The sequence below is a fragment of the Stenella coeruleoalba genome (assembly GCF_951394435.1).
Source record: "Stenella coeruleoalba genome assembly, chromosome: 10".
Taxonomy (NCBI): domain Eukaryota; kingdom Metazoa; phylum Chordata; class Mammalia; order Artiodactyla; family Delphinidae; genus Stenella; species Stenella coeruleoalba.
The window spans coordinates 23,096,653-23,103,753 of NC_137156.1; positions in this window are offsets into that span (position 1 = coordinate 23,096,653).

A 7,101-nucleotide genomic window follows, 5' to 3' on the forward strand; every position below is an offset into this window, starting at 1 on the left:
AAAGCCTAGATAGGCTGAACGCTAGGCCTCTTGCACCAAACAGTTAGGCAAGTTGTGAAAGCAAAGGAGCAGTTCTTGAAGAAAATAAATAGTGCTACTCCAGTGAGCACACGAATGGTGAGAATGCAAAACAGCCTTATCGCTGATATGGAGAAAGTTTTAGTGTTCTGAATAGAAGATCAACCACCCACAACATTCTCTTCAGCCAAATTCCAAACCACAGCAAGGCCCTAACTCTCTTCAATTCTATGAAGGCCGAGAAGGTGAGGAGCTGCAGAAGAAAAGTTTAAAGCTAGCAGAGGTTGGTTCATGAGGTTTAAGGAAAGAAGCCACCTCTGTAACATGGAAATGCGAGGTGAAGCAGCACGTGCTGACGTAGAAGCTGCAGCAAGTTATCCAGAAGGTCTAGCTAAGACCATTATTAAGGCAGCTACACTAAATAACAAATTTTCTGTATAGATGAAACAGCCTTCTATTGGAAGAAGGTGCCATCTAGGACTTCCATAGCTAGAGAGAAGAAGTCAATACCTGGCTTCAAAACTTCAAAGGCCAGGCTGACTCTCTTGTTAGGGGCTAATGCAGCTGGTGACTTAAACTTGAAGCCAGTGCGTATTTTCCATTCCTCAAATCCCAGGCCCTTTAACGTTTATGCTAAATCTACTCTGCCTGTGATCTGTAAATAGAACAACAAAGCCTAGATGAGAGTACATCTGTTTACAACATGGTGGACTAAATGTTTTCAGCCCACTATTGAAACTTACTGCTCAGAAAAAGATTCCTTTCAAAATATTACTGCTCATTGATGATGCACTTGGTCACCCAAGAGCTCTGATGGAGATACACAATGAGACTTTCCCTTCTCTCCTGCTTTCGCTGGTTGCTCATGGACCAATGACATGGTCTTAGGTATGTTGGGTCATGCTGATAAGGGCAACATCCCAGGGACAGCAGAAAACAAAGGTCAAGGAGACCTGGATGCTTGGACAGCCTCGTGGTGCAGAGCCACCCTAGCAGCCCTGGAACTGCCTGCCTCACTGTCATGGGAGCCACACACTAGCTTCCATCCTGTGAGACCACTGTTATTTGGGTTTCTGCTGCACATACTGAATTAATACATATCGAGAGAATAGGACTTCCCAGGAGTGTGTGGCCATGGTGGTCTGTTCTGGAGATGAGCAGAGATATATTTCGTGTCACCTCTGTGGGCTCTTGGGACATTACTGTGAGTTAGAGAAAGGGAGAACTGGGCCAGAGGGGGCAGCACAGGGAGATTGGAGATTGTTACCCTCCTCATCTCTCTAGCCATGGGATCTGGCCTAGGCAAGTGTTTGGGTCACCGGGTGTTAGATTTGGCAGTCCTTGTTTCTTCACTTCCTGTCCTCCTTGCAGACCAGACCTCCTGCTCATCCTACCTAGGACCAGAATCACTGCTGGTCACCTCCTCATCACCCTGTCTGATGACAGGGATTGTGGAGGTGGAAATCTAGAGGATTAACCCCTCAGGTAGAAAAGGAGTGCAGGGTCATTCCGCCTCAGATTCCGTGAGGACTGTGTGCTTCCCCCAACTGGTTTGAACAGCTGACTTTTGGATAGTTGACCTCCGGTCCCTCATATCCTGTGCCCTGATGATCATAAAATTCTATCACTTCACTGTATTCTCTTTATTACAAATGAGTCACTAGGTCCAGCTTATACTCCAAAGGTGGGAATTACACAAGTGCATGAACACCAGGAGATGGGAATCACATCTTAGAAGTGTGTGCACCACAAGGGGGACTCTGGTAACCACCTGAAAGTGTGGCATCTCACAGGGCTGTGGCCAGGAGTGCAGAGATCAGAGCTGAGGTCCAAGGGATTTTGTATTCATCCCACAGGAATACAGGACAAAATTATGATGCCAGAAAGGTAGCCCAGTCTTCTAGGTAATTTGGGGAATGGAAGAGGCAAAAGGCTAGGTAGAAATATAAAGGAGAGGAAATAAAAGGACACCCAGCAGTTCTAATAGTTAATGTTCTCACTTATTTTCTTATGTTTCTGAGAATTTGCAAAAGTCATTTTGTTTAATAGTTACATGGTTTAATAATCAGCATGACCTTAAATAACTCAGGAAATATAATGAACCGAGGGATGAGGAAATCACATGACTCAGGCCTGACAAGTCAGGTTACCACGTTGTACCACATCCACCTAGCAACAGGGACTGGTCCAAGGGTAGTCTTTCCTCTCCAGTACTTTATGTATGGTCAGTGTGAGAAAGATGTTTATCTTTCTGCTAAAGTTGTGAAAGTGGGTAATGTGAGGGGCTTAGAGATCATATTGTCTGTCTTCCCCAGGAACAGTGAAAGAGAAGAGAAATTGAGGTCTGATGACAAGTTTGAGTCTCCGGGTCCAATCATGTATCTAACTGGCCTCACCCCCGGCCTTCCCCGGTAAATCAACATGTTAAATCTCTTTTGCCAAAGCTAGATTCATTCCAGTTTTGTTAACTTGCAACTGAAAGAGTCCTCTCACAAGAAGGCAGACTTTTCTGTGCTGCTGGGTATTTAGGTAACACTCGTTCACATATTATTAAGACTTTATTTTTGTAGAGTAGTTTTAAGTGCACAGCAAGATTGAGGGGGATATACAGAGATTTCCCATATACTCCCTGCCCCCATACATGCATAGCATGCCCCATTATCAATGTCCCCTGCAGAGTGGTGCGTTTGTTACCACTGATGGACCTACATTGACACATCATCGTCACCCACAGTCCATAGTTTATATTATGATTCACTCTTGGAACTCTACATTCTGTGGGTTTGGACAAATGTATAGGAACATGTGTCCATTATTATAGTGTCAGACAGAGTGTTTCACTACCCTAAAAATCCTCTATTTTCTGCCTACTTATTCCTCCCCTCACTCCCTAACCCCTGGCAACACATCTTTTTACTGTCTCCAGAGTTTTGCCTTTTCCACAATGTCATATGCTTGGAATCATACAGTATATAGACTTTTCAGATTGGCTTCTTTCACATGGTAGTATGCATTTAAGGTTCCTCCAAGTTTTTACAAGTCTTGCTAGTTCGTTTCTTTTTGACACTGCATAATATCCCATTGTCTGGATGTACCAGAGTTTATTTATCCCTTCACCTACTGATGGATGTCTGAGTTGCTTCCAAGTTTTGACAATTATGAATAAAAGTTCTATAAATATTCATATGCAGATTTTTGTGTAGACATGTTTTTAACTCTTTTAGGTAAATATCGAGGAACACAACCGCTGGATTGTCTGGTAAGAGTACATTTATTTAGTTTTGTAAAAAACTGCCAAACCGTCTTCCAAAGTAGCTGTACCATTTTGCCTTCCCACCAGCAATGAATGAGAGTTCTTGTTATTCCACATCCTCTCCAGCATTTGGTCTTCTTAGTGTTCTGGATTTTGGCCATTCCAATGCGTGCATAGTAGTATCTCATTTTTTTAATATGCATTTCCATAATGACATAAAATGGGAACATCTTTTCATATGCTTATGTGCCATGGGTATATCTTCTTTGGTAAGGTGTCTATTAAGGTCTTTGGTACTTTTTTTGTTTTTTGGCTGCATTTGGGTCTTCGTAGCTGCGCGCAAGCTTTTCTCTAGTTGTGGCTAGCGGGGGCTACTCTTCGTTGCAGTGCGTGGGCTCCTCATTGCGGTGGCTTCTTTTGTTGTGGAGCACGGGCTCTAGGCACATGGGCTTCAGTAGTTGTAGCACGGGGCCTCAGTAGTTGTGGCTCACAGGCTCTAGAGTGCAGGCTCAGTAGATGTGGCGCACGGGCTTAGTTGCTCCGCGGCATGTGGAATCTTCCCAGCCCAGGGATTGAACCCGTGTTCTCTTCATTGGCAGGCGGATTCTTAACCACTGCACCACCAGGGAAGTCCCTTTGGCCCATTTTTAAATGAGACTGTTTTCTTATTGTTGAAGTGTAAGTGTTCTTTGCCTATTTTGAATAAGAGTTCTTTATCAGATGCGTCTTTTGCAAATTTTTCTCCCAGTCTGTGTCTTGTCTTCTCATTCTCTTGACATTGCCTTTCTGTGAGCAGATATTTTTCATTTCAATGAAGTCCAGCTTATCACTTGTTTCTTTTATGGATTGTGCCTTTGGTGTTTTATCTAAAAAGTCACTGCCATACTCTAGGTAATCTACGTTTCCTCCGATGTTACTTCTAGGTGTTTTACACTTTTGCATTTTACCTTTATGTCTGTGGTCCATTTTGATTTAAATTTTGTGAAGGGTGTAAGGTCTACATCTAGATTCTGTTTTTTTTTTTTTTTTCGCATGTGCACGTCCAGTTGTCCCAGCCCCATTTTTCGTTTTAACATCTTTATTGGAGTATAATTGCTTTACAGTGGTGTGTTAGTTTCTGCAGTATAACAAAGTGAATCAGCTATATGTATACATATATCCCCATATCTCCTCCCTCGAGCTTACCTCTGGGCTTTCTGTCTTGTTCCGTTGATCTGTGTTTCTGTGTTTTTGCAAGTACCGTATTGTCTTGATTACTGTAGCTTTGTAGTATAGTCTGAAGTCAGGGGGTCTGATTCCTCCAGCTCCGTTTTTTCCCCTCAAGTCTGCTTTGGCTATTGGGGGTCTTTTGTGTCTCCATACAAATTTTAAGATGTTTTGTTCTAGTTCTGTAAAAAATGCCACTGGTAATTTGATAGGGATTGCATTGAATCTGTAGATTGCTTTGAGTAGTATAGTCATTTTCACAATATTGATTCTTCCAATTCAAGAACATGGTATTTCTCTCCATCTGTTGCTATCATCTTTAATTTCTTTCATCAGTGTCTTATAGTTTTCTGCATACAGGTCTTTTGTCTCCCTAGGTAGGTATATTCCTAGGTATTTTATTCTTTTTGTTGCAATTGTAAATGGGAGTGTTTCCTTAATTTCTCGTTCAGATTTTTCATCAGTATTGTATAGGAATGCAAGAGATTTCTGTGTATTAATTTTGTATCCTGTAACTTTACCAAATTCATTGATTAGCTCTAGTAGTTTTCTGGTGGCATCTTTAGGATTCTCTATGTATAGTATCCTGTCATCTGCAAACAGTGACAGTTTTACTTCTTCTTTTCCAATTTGTATTCCTTTTATTTCTTTTTCTTCTCTGATTGCCGGGGCTAGGACTTCCAAAACTATGTTGAATAATAGTGGTGAGAGTGGACATCCTTGTCTTGTTCCTGATCTTAGAGGAAATGCTTTCAGTTTTTCACCATTGAGAATGATGTTTCCTGTGGGTTTGTCATATATGGTCTTTATTATGTTGAGGTAGGTTCCCTCTATGCCCACTTTCTGGAGAGTTTTTATCATAAATGGGTGTTGTGTTGAATTTTGTCAAAAGCTTTTTCTGCATCTATTGAGATGATCGTATGGTTATTATTCTTCAATTTGTTGATATGGTGTGTCACATTGATTGATTTCATGTATTGAAGAATCCTTGCATCCCTGGGATAAATCCCACTTATTCATGGTATATGATCCTTTTAATGTGTTGTTGGATTCTGTTTGCTAGTATTTTGTTGAGGATTTTTGCATCTATATTCATCAGTGATATTGGTCTGTAATATTCTTTTTTTGTAGTATCTTTGTCTAGTTTTGCTATCAGGGTGATGGTGGCCTCACAGAATGAGTGTGGAAGTGCATCTTCCTCCACAGTTTTTTGGAAGAGTTTGAGAAGGATGAGTGTTAGCTCTTCTCTAAATTTTTGATAGAATTCACCTGGGAAGCCATCTGGTCCTGGGCTTTTGTTTGTTGGAAGATTTTGAATCACAGTTTCAATTTCCTTACTTGTGATTGGTCTGTTCATATTTTCTATTTCTTCCTAGTTCAGTCTTGGAAGTTTATACCTTTCTAAGAATTTGTCCATTTCTTCCAGGTTGTCCATTTTATTGGCATAGAGTTGCTTGTAGTAGTCTCCTAGGATGCTTTGTATTTCTGCAGTGTCTGTTGTAACTTCCCCTTTTTCGTATCTAATTTTATTGGAGTGAGTCCTCTCCCTCTTTTTCTTGATGAGTCTGGCTAATGGTTTATCAATTTTGTTTATCTTCTCAAACAACCAGCTTTTAGTTTTATTGATCTTTGTTATTCTTTTATTTTTTTCTATTTCATTTATTTCTGCTCTGATCTTTATGATTCTTTCCTTCTGCTAACTTTGGGTTTTGTTTGTTCTTCTTTCTCTAGTTCCTTTAGGTGTAAGGTTAGATTATTTATTTGAGATTTTTATTGTTTCTTGAGTTAGGCTTGTATAGCTATAAACTTCCCTCTTAGAACTGCTTTTGCTGCATCCCATAGGTTTTGGATTGTCGTGTTTTCATTGTCATTTGTCTCTAGGTATTTTTTGATGTCCTCTTTGATTTCTTCAGTGATCTCTTGGTTATTTAGCGATGTAGTGTTTAGCCTCCATGTGTTTGTGTCTTTTACATTTTTTCCCCTGTAATTCATTTCTAATCTCATAGCGCTGTGGTCAGAAAAGATGCTTGATATGCTTTCAATTTTCTTAAATTTACTGAGGCTTGATTTGTGACCCAAGGTGTGATCTATCCTGGAGAATGTTCCGTGAGCACTTGAGAAGAAAGTGTAATCTGCAGTTTTTGCATGGAATGTCCTATAAATATCAATTAAATCTAACTGGTCTACTGTGTAATTTAAAGCTTTTGTTTCCTTATTTATTTTCATTTTGGATGATATGTCCATTGGTGTAAGTGAGGTGTTAAAGTCCCCACTATTATTGTGTTACTGTTGACTTCCTCTCTTACAGCTGTTAGCAGTTGCCTTATTTATTGAGGTGCTCTTATGTTGGGTGCATATATATTTATAATTGTTATATCTTCTTCTTGGATTGGTCCCTTGATCATTATGTAGTGTCCTTCCTTGTCTCTTGTAACATTCTTTATTTTAAAGTCGATTTTATCTGATATGAATATTGCTACTCCAGCTTTCTTTTGATTTCCATTTGCATGGAATATCTTTTTTCCATCCCCTCGCTTTCAGTCTGTATGTGTCCCTAGGTCTGAAGTGGGTCTCTTGTAGACAGCATATATGTGTTCTTGTTTTTGTATCCATTCAGCAAGCCT